General features: G+C 39.0%; 1 pseudogene; it reads left to right on the forward strand.

Annotated features, from left to right (window-relative positions):
- The first annotated feature begins 281 nt into the window (after window positions 1–281).
- Window positions 282–1,802, forward strand: LOC126696519 (stemmadenine O-acetyltransferase-like; annotated as a pseudogene).
- The last annotated feature ends 12,549 nt before the right edge of the window (window positions 1,803–14,351 follow it).

The following is a 14,351-nucleotide window of genomic DNA, read 5'->3' on the forward strand; positions in this document are numbered from 1 at the left end:
TATTTGGAGTTAGTTTATTTTCAAACTTAAAATTTGAAACTTATTTTCTTTGTTTTCTCAGGAATGCAAACAACGAGGGAAACATGTCCATGGTGTAAAGCTGAAAAATGATTTAAAAAAAAGTTAATGGAGAGTGGTGAGCATCTGAAACAGCAAGCTCAAAAAGAAGGAAAGGATAAAAATATGATTAAATGACAGGGAGGAAAATCTTAATTAAACGCTAAGGGTAAAAAAAGAAGAGGAATGATCGTATCCAACCGGTACATAAACGAATAAAATGTCTGGATGCCATCATCACGGTCACACTAGCCAGTAGCCACAAGATGCTTATAAATTATAACAGGAAACCTTTCAGTAAACACAGCTAGTACCACCGGCAAGGTCTTTGATCAAAAAAAGAGAGAGATATTTCACTATCGAGACTACTAAGGCAAAGCAATTCGTGCGGCAAAATGGTGAAGGTTGAGGTCACTATCATTTCAAAGGAAACAATGAAACCATCTTCACCAACATTGCACCATCTGAAACCATACAAATTCACCCTCTTTGATTAGGTCACTCCTGCAACTTACGTTCCCACAGTCTTCTTCTACCCCATGAGTACTAATCTCAACCTCGACATGTCCCAAATTATTGCACAGCTTAAAAAATCCCTTTCAGATACCCTCAATATCTTTTATCCATTTTCTGGGAGCATAAAAAACAACCTTTTTATCCATGATTTCTACACGGGTGTTCCCGTTTCGGAAGCTCGTGTTAATTGTTCCATGTTTGAGTTCCTTAAGCACCAAGAAAAAGACTTACTGGCCCTATTCGTTCCGTATCGTGCCTTTTGCAAGGAAACAGATACTACTATAGGTCAAGTAGCTATTCAACTGAATATCTTTGTTTGTGGTGGAAGCTCACATAAGATTGGAGATGCAACAACATCGAGTGCTTTCCTTCATTCTTGGGCTGCCACTTTTACTGGGTTTCCGGAAGAAGTTATACATCCAAATTTCTGTGAGGGATCAACCATGTTTCCACCTAGAGATTCACTTCCTCATAAGTATATAGATACAATGGATAACTTATGGTTCAAAGAAGGTGATTATGTTACAAGAAGGTTTGTGTTCCATGACAAAGCAATAGCCACCCTAAGAGCCAAAGCAAAAAGTGAATTAGTTCCTAAACCTACACGCATTGAGGCACTAACTTGTTTCATTTGGAAACATTGCATGGCAGCTTCTAAAGGCATATCAGCGGGTTTGAAAAAGACATCCATGGCTATGCTGGTCCAAGCGGTGAACTTAAGGACACGAATGAAGCCTCGCTTGTCAGATGCTTCTATTGGAAATATATTTTGGTGGGCACCTGCAGCAGTTGATTTGACTATGGAAGAGAGAGAGTTGCATGAATTGGTGGACCTTGTAAACGCCGCCATCACAGGGTTTGATACCGATTTTGAGGAAAATTTGCAAGGAAATGAAGGGTTTTTGGCTTTCTCTGATTACTTTAACCAGTTAGAATAAATGTTTTCTGCAGAAATAAAACCAGATGTTTGGGCGTTTACATGCTGGCTTAGGAGTACTTGATTTTGATTGGGGGAAGCCATTTTGGATTGGTATCATGGGGAAAGTTGGTTCTGCATTCAGAAATTTAACAATGTTCGGTGAAACCCCATGCGGTATTGGGATTGAGGCATGGTTGACCATGGATGAGAAAGAAATGGCTATATTGGAGAATGATCCTGAATTTCTTGCATTTGCTTCTCTAAATCCTAGCATTTTACTCCCTCTTTAAAATCTTTGGATGTATTTATGTTTGATGCCCAAGATAAGTAAAATAGAATTGGTTGATGGTAGTGTATGAAAATAAATCATTAATAAATTGGTTTATCAGCGCTATACTCTTGATACAAATTAGGGCTTTGACAGTGTTCACATGTTTACACTATTGAATCTAAAAGGGTGTGTGCCCTGTTGAAGGTGAAGTAATAATTAGCCTTAAAATCATAGGAGTACTTGTAAGGCATTTTGCTCAGTATGTAAGTTTAAAGAATTCTCGCACGTATTGAAATTCTTCTCCTTTTTTATTTTTATAATTGTAATTCCTTTTCTGAATCAAATGTATGGAATTCCTTAAGTTGTAATAAGAATTTATATAAGTGCAGTTCATCCACATATATTTTGTTGTGATTCAATTTTTCTAGTCAGAATGACAGCATTTGTCACAGTGATTCGCTATACACAATGCGTGGATAAATCTAGAAATTTGCTATGATTTTGTCTCCATTAAGTATTTGTGAGTTGAAAGCTTATCAAGGTATCAACAACCCGAGATCCATGCTTACAATCCTAATATTTCTTAAATAACCCCTAATGCATGGTAATAAGACAGTAAAATTTTTACATCTGTTAGCCTCCTCATTTATTAGTGCCTTGAGTACAACTTTGTTATGATTTCAGTGTTCTACATGGATTTAGTGTAAGTTTAATTATGTATTTGTAAGTTCTTGAGTACTCTCCTCTTGCAAGCTGGTTTTTAAGGATGACATCTACTCATGAGTTTGTGGAGTATTATGATTAGACAGCAAACCAACTAAGCATTTAGCATCTAGCTCTACACTAAAAGATGTTTGATGTTGAGATACAAAGGCAAGTAAGAGGCCATATTGGAGAGCATGACGTTCAGCTTTGATGCTGGAGGAGTGGCCGAGAAACTGAGAGGATCCTTTTAGTTGAATAATGTCTTTTTTTTTTGTTTTACTCACTTTAATGTCTTTATATATATTTTTAAGCCATCTCTGGTTAGAAATTTATGCCATGCCTTTGTTAAACATATTGGGAAAAAGATATAAAATAAAATAAAATAAAAAATCAAGCACTGCGTTGTTGATTGGGATGGGCTTAATTTTTTTGACTAAAGAGTCCATTACAACAATCACTTATACAAACTCAGAGTCAGAGCAACCCAGTGAAAATGAGCTTCAGATTCAGGGATTGAGACACGTACATTTTCTGACTATATGTTTATGGTGCGCTATTTTTATTGATATTGCTGGTGCATGTGGATCATGTTGCTTTTAGCACTACTGGAGCTGTCGAAGGAACCAATTTTTATTGCAACTGGGAAACTTGTCAATCTTAGTGAACAACAGCTTGTTGATTGCGATAACACCGTTAGCTACTTAGTTCTAACTTTTAATCTCATTTCGATTCATCCTCAAGTTAAAAGCCTTCTTGTATATCTTCACATTGTGCTAAGAAATCAAAAATCTTGGGAGTTTTTTGTTTTTTCTTTAATCAATCATTATATAAAAATAAAAATTATTGATTTGCAGGCATTATATATATGCCCTTAATGATCTCAGATAACTTTTAGATAGATGCTTATAAATAAAATAAAAGAAAAAGAAAAAGAAAAAAGAGCAATCTCCTTATGGTAATATGGTCTAAATTGAGTTATTACAATACCCATATATAATGATTCCAAATAAGTTTTGCTTTTACATAGGGTATTATGTTAACTTAAGCCCAACCTCATCACTGCGGGGCAGCCCCGTCGAGAGCAATGAGTTGCCTCGCTTGGAACTGCTGTGGGCTTGGGAACTCACTGGCAAAGGACAAGCTTGAAAACATTATTCAAGCACAAGATCCCCTTATTGTTTTTTTGTCAGAGACCTGGTCTGAGAGAAAACAATTAGAAAAGATACGGTGTAAGATTTGTTAGGACATATGTGATTCAATGTTAAGAACATATGCCACTATTTTATGTAATTAGTTAATCCTTTGACAAAACGCACTTTACTTGTAATTAGGTAGATCTAGGATGTGTTTAACGATTCAAGAAATAAGGTTTCAAGTTCAAGTGTTAAAACCATGCAAGTCTGTCCAAGAATTAAGTGTGAAAGTGCTACTCATTAAAGCTCAACAGCTAGCATCTATCGAGGTTTAAAAAGCTGTGAAGCCCACGCCTCAACAGCTAGCTCCATCTATCGAGGTTTATGAAACTCAGTTTTTCAGGACTGTTTTTCATCCAATCCATGATTATATGTTTGGACTTTCTTTTCTCACAACCTGAAACATATATAAGGATTATTTTAAGAGCCATAAAAGGTTAGACAAGTTGCACAAGAGCACAATTGCACAAGTGCACAATTGCACAAGTGTGAAAAAGAGTGTAACCGGAAAACCTAGTTTGCCCTAGTTCTTAAAGAAGCTGCTGTATTTGTACATCATAGGGTTTTGTGACCAAGCAACTTCATGATCTTCATCATGTGATAAACTGAAGAACTTTACAGCCAACAACCTTCTCTAGTTAGTGATTGAAGTCGCGTACTGAGATCCGCGTAATTAGTTAGTCACGTACTGAGAGCCATGCATTGAAAGGAGAGATTGTCACTACTAAACAAGTCCAATTGGGTATTGGGGTAGGAGTTCAATTGTAGGTTGGTATAAGGTACTGAGATTCCTTTACTTGTAACTGCTTATTTTGATAATAGTAGATTCTCGAGAGTAGTGACCTTAAAATTACCCGGTGGGGTTTTTGCCATGTAGGTTTTCCCCATTCGTAAACAAATCATCATGTCAATTTAATTTCTGCTGTATACTTAGTTTAATTGATAATTTTTTTGTGCTACCACACGCTTTGCATGTTAATTTGATTAATTAATAAACTTGGCTAATTAATCAATTAATTTATCATAAGGGGTCAATACGTTTTTGGCCTATCAAGATTAAATACGTAGGCCTGTTTACTATTCCTAGTCAAGGTAGGGATGGCGGATTGGCTCTTTGGAAATTGGATGTTACGGTGTGGGTTGACAGCTTCTCAAAGTATCATATAGACGCAATAGTGAATGGAACGACGACTTAACCTTAGCGCTTTACCAGTTTTTATGGAGAACCAAATACTAGTTACAGGGAGGAAGCTTGGAGTATGCTACGTATGTTACGATCCAAACTACACTTGCTGTGGTGTTGTATAGGTGACTTTAACGAAATATTACAGACTGAAGAGAAGAGAGGAGGTAGAATTAGACCACATGCTCAAATGCAAGATTTTCGTGATGTATTGGATTTTTGTAGTTTTATGGATCTCGGTTTCACTGGACCAGAATTTACTTGGCATAGTAGGAGACACAGACATCTAATTTGGGAAGGCTAGACAAGGGTGTGGCCAACTATGATTGGTTAGCAAAATTCTCAACTGCTATAGTTCGCCATCTTAATTGTTTCTCATCAGACCATCGCCCCATTAAGGTGGTCTTTGATCCCAATAGTGAGTCACAACATTGGTTTCGACGGCCTTTTCGTTTCAAAGAGATGTGGTTAGCAAACATGGGATGCAGTGATACGATTCTAAGAGCTTGGGAAACTCAACATGAAGGTACTCTAATGTTCAAGGTGTCTAAGAAACTCAAGAAGTGCAAAAAGATGCTTAAGTCATTGAGCAAAGACCAGTTCAATAATGTAAAGAGACAGATTGCCATGAAGAAGGAGTTGCTTTGGAAAGCTAAAGAAGAAGCGGCCAAGGGTGGGAATTATGGGGTTGTTAGTCAACTTCAGAGAGAGCTTAATGTTTTACTTGATAAAGAAAGTAGAATGTGGCGGCAAAGAGCAAGAACACAGTTGGTGGTGAAAGGAGATAAAAACACTAGTTATTTTCATGGAGTGGCTACTTAAAGGAAGAGAAAGAACTTTATTAAAGGTATAAAAGATGCTGAAGGGGCTTGGCAGAGATATGAAGGTGTTGTTTCCGGCATATTTGTGGAGTTCTATACCAGATTGTTTACCCAATCAAATCCCCATGAGCTTGACCGAGTTCTTGAAGGAGTAAAAAGGGTAGTTACAGCAGACATAAATGCCGAGTTGGTGAAGCCATACACTATGGAAGAAATTGATATAGCTATCAAGCAAATGGCTCCTTTGAAGGCCCCAGGACTAGATGGAATGCCTCCTCTCTTCTATCAATCCTTTTGGCAAAATATCGGTCCGGAAGTGTCAGAAGCTGTCCTTTCTTGCCTAAATTTCGGTACTCTCCTTAAATCCATAAATCACACTTTTATTACCTTGATTCCCAAAGTGAAAATCCTGAAACTGTTTCGGAGTTTAGACCTATCAGTCTATGCAATGTGATTTACAAAATTATTAGCAAAGTTATTGCAAACCGTCTTAAACCCTTTCTAAATTCTATAGTTTCAGAAGCTCAAAGTGCTTTCACTACTGATAGACTTATCACGGATAATATTTTGATTGCTTTTGAGTTCTTGCATTATATGAAAACCCAAAGCTCGAGAAGGGAGGGTTTTATAGCATTAAAGCTTGATATGAGCAAAGCCTATGACAGAGTGGAGTGGAGTTTTCTAGAAAAAATTATGTTACAAATGGGGTTTCAAGATTCTTGGGTGGCCATGGTCATGCAGTGTGTTTCCACAGTGACTTATTCCTTATTGTTGAATGGTGAACGAAAAGGGCTTATTAGACCATCAAGAGGCTTGAGGCAAGGTGATCACCTTTCCCCTTTCTCTTTTTGTTTTATGCGGAAGGGCTAGATGCTCTTCTCAACAAAGCAGCAGATAATGGGGAGATTAGGGGTTTATCTTTATGTCATCATGGTCCAAAGATTACTCACCTCTTTTTTGCAGACGATTGCCTTCTATTTTGCAGGTCTAATAAAGCAGAATGTTAAAAAATCCAACAACTACTTGATTGGTATGAGGCTGCTTCTGGCCGGTTGGTAAACAAGGACAAAACCACTCTTTTCTTTACCTGAAATACACCGGAGAAGGTCCAACAAGAAATCAAGGTCTTGCTATGGGTACCGGCCATCAAGCATTATGAAAAATATTTGGGCTTGCCATCTTTTGTGGGAAGACAGAAAAAAGCATGCTTCAATCAGATTAAAGAGCGGATTTGGGCCAAAATGCATAGATGGAAGGAAAAACTACTTTCTCAAATAGGGAAGGAAGTCATGATTAAGGCAGTGATTCAATCCATTCCTACCTATTTGATGAGTGTGTTCCGGTTGCCTATGGGTTTGATCAAGGATATTGAGGCAATGATCCACAAATTTTGGTGGGGAAGCCAAGAAATTCAAGGAAAATGCAAAGGGTGAAGTAGAGTACTTTATGCTCACTGAAGTCTCTAGGGGACATGGGTTCGGGACCTTAGACAATTTAATGATGCACTTCTTGGAAAACAGGTGTGGAGACTCTACCATGAGAAGGATACACTACTGTATAAAGTGTTTAAACCGAAATATTTTCCATCAAGTAGCATTCTGGATGCTGCTAACAATCCTCGGAGTTCCTTTGCTTGGAGAAGTATCTTACAAGCAAGGGAGGTCATCCTAAAGGGCGCACGTTGGAGAATAGGAGATGGAGCATCCATTAACATTTGGAAACACCGCTGGTTGGACTCCTCAGGGGGTGGTCAGATTGTATCTCTCCAACTTGATTCATCACTGATCACAATAAAGGATCTTTTCATTCCTCACACAAAAATATGGAACAAGGAGCTTATTAATCAAAATTTTTTACCATGGGAGGCAGAGAGCATTCAAAGTATCCTAGTTAGCTTCTACCCGATGGAAGATTTGCTTATTTGGCCTCGAACCACGGATGGGAGCTATTCAATTAAGAGCGCCTACTAGTTGCTATCTGATGAGAACAGAACTTCCCAACGTAGTTCGTCCAATACAGAGGGTTGCAAGCCTTTTTGGAATAGTATTTGGAAGTTGAAGGTTCCAAACAAAGTCAAGCATTTTACATGGAGAGCTTCAAATGAGTTGTTACCTACCAAATGCAATCTGTTTACACAACATATACTTTCTGACAATGTCTGCAGTTTATGTGAAGAGCACCCCGAGGATACAATCCACTGTCTTTGGTTGTGTGATTTGGTCAAATGTATTTGGCTCTCGGATCCTATATTTAGTCTCCCTCGAACAAAAATGTTTAGAAGTTTTGGTGATTTGGTATCAGCTGTACTGTTCGATACAAGTCCAGCCACTGCTGCTTTGTTTTCCATGGTCACTTAGAGTATTTGGATTAGAAGAAACAAATTAAGGGAGAAGCAACAGGTTTGGTGAAAAGGTTTGAACCAAGCTTGTAATTGCTGTAACAATGGAGGTTTTACAGTAAACACTCAAAGAGACAGAGAGAAAATTAGAGAGAAAATATTAGAGAGAGACAAAGAGAGCGTTGGAACTTTCTGGAGAAAATACTCACTGCACTGTTCATTACACACTCAGATCTTTATATATACAGCCCAAGCTTATGGTAACTACCTAACTAACAAGCCTTAAAATACGGAGTTGATCCGTAAAGAGCGGAGCTTAATCAGGGATAAATAACAGACTTAACACCTAATCAAAGCTAGACTGTCACTTAACAAACTCATACAAAACGACAACGTTTAGACATAATTACAGAAAACTCATCAGCACTTAAATAGAACGACATCGTTTGCTTAAGTGTATTAAAGACACATTCCTAGCCGTTGGATGATGCTCTGAGATTGCTCTGTAATTACTCTGTATTCTGCACTGGGTTTTGTATTCTCTTAACATCCCCCCTCAAACTCGAGGTGGAATGAGCCAAGAGTTTGCCACGAAGAAGCAAGAAGGAAGGACCAGGCAACGGCTTAGTGAAAATATCAGCAAAGTTATCACGGCCAAAGATGAATTTGATGCCCAAATCACGACGAAGTACACAGCCCCTGACATAATGATAGTCGACTTCAATGTGCTTGGTTCTTGAATGGAAAACAGGATTAGAAGCCAAAGCAATGGCAAAATTATTGTCACACCAGAGAATAGGAATGTGAGGCAAGAAGAGTTTGAGCTCTCGGAACAAAGTGCGAAGCCAAGCCAATTCTGCAGCAGTGGAAGCCAAGGCACGGTACTCAGCCTCTGTGGAAGACCGTGAGACAGTGGGCTGCTTCTTTGAAGACCAAGATATGGGACTTGAACCAAGAAAGACCAACATTCCTGTAGTGGATTTACGATCTGTTGGGTCACCAGCCCAGTCCGCGTCAGAGAAAGTAGAGAAGGTAAGAGGACCAGGAGCAAAATGAATACCAAAGTGTAAAGTCCCTCTCACATAGCGTAGAACACGCTTAGCAGCTTCCAAATGAGAAGTTTTAGGATGTTGCAGAAACTGGCATAGCTGGTGCACACTGAAAGATAAATCTGGGCGTGTGAAAGTCAAGTATTGGAGAGCACCCACCAAACTCCTGTACTCAGAAGGATCAGGCAAAGCAGTACCATCAAAAGGAGTTAGACGGGAGTTGGGGCAGCTGGGAGTTTTTGTGGGCTTGGAATTCTCCATCTTAAACCTGTGGAGGACATCAGAGGCATATTTGGATTGGCACAAAGTGAGGCCAAACCTGGTAGGCAAGATTTGAATGCCCAAGAAATAAGAGAGAGCCCCTAAATCCTTAAGTTCAAAAGCAGTGCTGAGAGCAGTGACAAGATGATCAACCTGTGAAGTGGAATTGCCAGTGATGATGATATCATCAACATACAAAAGGAGGTAGATGATGGTCTGATGAGAATGAAAGACAAATAATGAAGAATCAGCTATAGAAGCCACAAAACCAAGGTGTAGAAGTTGAGAAGTGAATCTGTCAAACCAAGCCCTTGGAGCTTGCTTTAAGCCATATAAAGACTTGTGTAACCGGCATACATGGTGAGGAAACTGAGCATCCACATACCCCGGAGGCTGCTGCATATAAACCTCCTCTTTCAGAAAGCCATGGAGGAAGGCATTTGAGACATCAAGTTGCCTTAGAGACCAATGGAAGCTCACTGCAATGGCCAAGACAAGTCTCACTGTGGCTGGCTTAACAACAGGACTAAATGTCTCAGTATAGTCTATACCAGCCTGTTGATGAAAGCCCTTTGCAACTAGCCTTGCTTTATAACGAGCAATGGAACCATCACTATGCAATTTCAGCTTATAGACCCATTTACACCCTACCAAATTGATACCAGGAGCAGCAGGTACAAGTGACCAAGTGTGTTGCCTTTGTAAGGCTGAAAACTCCTCATCCATAGCCTTAACCCATTGAGGAAGCTTAGAGGCAACCTTGTATGAGGGAGGTTCAGTAGAAGTGTAGTCAATCACTGCCTTATAACACAGTTTAGGCTTGGAAATCCCATTCTTTGATCTGGTGGTCATAGGATGGGTATTGATAGGAATCAGAACATTGGAAGATGAGGTAGGATGAGAAGAATGAGCTGAAACAGGTGAAAGAGGTGGTGAAAGGTCTAAAGTAGGAGTAGGAATAGATATGGATGGTGAGGGAGAATGAGGAATAGAGATAGAATCATTAATATGAGCAGGGGGAGTAGGATTAGGAACAGGTGGAGAGTGTATGGGACTAGAGATAGGAGGAGATTGAACATCCTGGGAAGAGGAAGATTGTGAGGGTGAGGTATGACTAGAAAAAGGACCTAGAATAGAAGGCTGATTGGAAGAGTGTAAGTACAAAAGATTAGACAGCGAAATTTCTGATTTTGGAGGATTAGGAATTGAAACAGAAGATGTAACAGAAGTAAAAGGGAACTTGGCTTCATTAAACGAAACATGCCTGCAGGTATACAACTTCTTAGTGAGTAAATCAAGACATAAGTAGCCCTTTGACATTGTGGAATAGCCTAAGAAGAGACATTCTGTAGTCCTATGCTCTAGTTTGTGTTTAGTGTATGGTCTAAGAAAAGGGTAACAAGCACAGCCAAAAATTTTGAGGGAAGTGATATCAGGGTGTTGGCCATAAAGTTTGAACCAAGGAGACAAAAAACCTAAAGTTGAAGTTGGAAGAAGATTAATCAAGGTCAAGGCAGACTGAACAGCAAAAGACCAGTAGGTGGAGGGTAAAGAAGCTTGAGACAGAAGAGTAATAATAGTCTCAATTAAGTGTCTATGTTTTCTCTCTACCAACCCACTCTGTTGAGGGGTATAAGGACAAGAGATTTGATGGTGGATTCCATGTGCAGATAGAAAAGACTTAAAGGATTTAGAGGTATACTCACCACCACCATCTGATCTAAGAGTTTTAATGGTTGTAGAAAATTGTGTTTGAACCATAGCATGGAACAAGACAAATTTAGAATAAACTTCTGACTTGTTTGTGAGCAGGTAGAGCCATGTAAAACGGGTGTAATGATCAACAAAAATGACATAATACTTGTAGCCATTTATTGAATCAAGAGGTGCAAGACCCCACAAATCTTTATGTACAAGTTCAAAAGGAGATTTTGCTACAAATCTTGAACTAGGAAATGGTAGTCTGTGCATTTTGCCATGAAGACAATGAATACAAGAATTGACAACATTAGCACTATTATTACAAGACAGACCATTATTTTGCAACAAAAGTCTAAGAGTGTGAACATTAGGATGGCCAAGCCTGCTGTGCCACAAAGACCAGTTAGAAGAAGAAAGCTTGACAGAATTGCACAATTTATTGGAAAGAAGAGCAGTGGCCTTGTGAGGATAGATGGGGTAAACACCACCTTCACTCCTGCCCTTGTAGAGAACTTTCCCCGTGGCCAAGGCCTGAATTGACAAGGTGTTTTCATCAAAATAACACCAACAGTTATTATCATGACATATTTTGTGAACTGAGGCAAGATTAGAGGCAATGGAAGGGACTCTTAACACATTTCTAAGTTGAAGAGTAGAAGAAGTAGAAGGGATTAGAGAGTTACCTATATGAGTGATAGGTAAGTTTTGACCATTGCCCACTGTGAGATGTGTTAAGAGAATACAAAACCCAGTGCAGAATACAGAGTAATTACAGAGCAATCTCAGAGCATCATCCAACGGCTAGGAATGTGTCTTTAATACACTTAAGCAAACGATGTCGTTCTATTTAAGTGCTGATGAGTTTTCTGTACTTATGTCTAAACGCTGTCGTTTTGTATGAGTTTGTTAAGTGACAGTCTAGCTTTGATTAGGTGTTAAGTCTGTTATTTATCCCTGATTAAGCTCCGCTCTTTACGGATCAACTCCGTATTTTAAGGCTTGTTAGTTAGGTAGTTACCATAAGCTTGGGCTGTATATATAAAGATCTGAGTGTGTAATGAACAGTGCAGTGAGTATTTTCTCCAGAAAGTTCCAACTCTCTCTTCGTCTCTCTCTAATATTTTCTCTCTAATTTTCTCTCTGTCTCTTTGAGTGTTTACTGTAAAACCTCCATTGTTAAAGCATTTGCAAGCTTGGTTCAAACCTTTTCATGGTATCAGAGCTTCTTCGATCCAAAGTTATATAGATCCAACAATGACAGATTCTACAACTATGTCTTCAACCTCCACAACTATGCCTTCAACCTCCACAACTATGCCTTCAACTTCTACATACACTTCTATCAATCTCACAAATCAGCCTCTGTTGCTACTGTCAAACATGTCAAACATGATGACAGTCAAACTCGATTCTTCCAATTATATTGTCTGGAAGCACCAGATTTCAATGGTGTTGGAAACCTACTCTATGATTGAGCTTCTTGATGAAGTTCCACTCATTCCTGAGAAATTTCTCAAGGATCTCACTGGTACTGTTACTTCAGTGCTCAATTCGGACTATCTCATTTGGAAATCAAAGGATAGGGCTTTACTTACCTTCATCAGTTCTACCCTCACTCCTTTAGTTTTAGCCATAACTGTTGGTTGCTCATCTGCTCGTGAGGTCTGGAAGGTTCTTGAAAATAGATTCTCTTCAATTTCAAGATCACATGTGATGAACCTCAAGGGTGAACTACATAATGTGAAGAAAGGATCTGATTCTGTGGATGTATATCTGCAGAAAATTAAAGTGATAAGAGATAAACTCATGGCAGTAGGTGTTCTCTTGGATGATGAAGAGCTACTTCATGTAGCAATTAAAGGTCTTCCCAAGGAATTCAGTGCATTCAGGTCTGCAATCAGGACCAGAAGCACAAAGTTAAGTTTTGATGAGTTGACTACTCTGTTGAATGCAGAGGAGGAGTCGTTGAATGAAGGTATGGAGATCAAAGACTCTACCTTTGCAATGTCAGTAAATACTACACCAAGATTCAACAACACTGGTGGTTATAATACCTTCAATCAGTCTAATAATAGAGGAAGAGGGAGAGGCAACAATGCAAGAGGCAGAGGCAGAGGTCCAGGTCTATCATCCAACCAATTCAATCAATTTTCACAATCACATTCTCAAGGTTCTAATGGGAGATCAGAAAGGCCAATTTGTCAAATTTGTGGAAAAGCAGGTCATCTAGCTATTGACTGCTACCACAGAATGGATTATGCCTACCAAGGCAAACATCCACCCACAAAGTTGGCTGCTATGGCTACCTCTTCCAACTCCTTGATGGCTCAGGAGCAACCTTGGCTAGCAGACAGTGCAGCCACTGACCATGTCACCTCTAGCCTCAATCACTTGAGCTTTCCCGAACCTTATACTGGCCAAGAGCATCTTGAAAATTGATTGAATTGGTTGGATGATAAACCTGAACCGGGACGTAGGAGTGACAGTCCAGCAGGCTCAAGAATTATTGCAGGAATATTGGGATGTGCAGGGTCGTCCATCTCGGCCTCTTGCTCGACACACACAGCAAAAGTGGTCGCCCCCAAGTGCAGCAATTTATAAGATAAACTTCGATGGCGCCATCTTTGAAAGTTCGGTGAAAGCGAGTTTGGGGGTGGTAGTGAGGGATGCTAAAGGAAAATTGCTACACTAAGCCAAAACATTCAACTTCCCAGCTCGGTGGACTTGGTTGAAGCCTTGACAGATCGGAGAGCTCTCCTATTCACTCAGGAGATAAGTGTAGCGCACGTGGTGGTGGAGGGTGATTCACTGAAGGTCATTGCAGCAATCAATAATCCAAAGCAAAACAGGACTTAGTGGGGCCATGTAATAGAAGATATTAAAAAAGCTTGTGCTTGTTTGCAACTTTGTAGTTTCTATCATGTTAGTAGGAGGTAATAGTTTAGTCCACTCCCTTGTTAGAAGAGCAGTATTAATTGCTGATATAGATGTGTGATTAAAAGAACTATCATCAGATTTTGATGATATTTTCCAATCTGATTTATCTTAATAATAATGACTTACCTGTTTCTTAAAAAAAAATTAACAAAAAGGCCCAACCTCGCCAAGGTCTACATTAAATTATTATGATATCCTTTTAATTGCGGATGCTAAATTTTTTTTGCGGAAACCTTTTGGCACATTTTGTGCCCATTTTATAATGGACTTACTAAACAAATTACATTGAAGTATAATATCCAATGATAATATATATTTGATCAAAATATATTTATATTATTTATAAATAATAAATATAGCTTCAACTGGTTTAACCTAAGATGTGCTAGATTACATATAT

The sequence above is a fragment of the Quercus robur genome, chromosome 8 (genome assembly GCF_932294415.1).
Source record: "Quercus robur chromosome 8, dhQueRobu3.1, whole genome shotgun sequence".
Lineage (NCBI taxonomy): Eukaryota > Viridiplantae > Streptophyta > Magnoliopsida > Fagales > Fagaceae > Quercus > Quercus robur.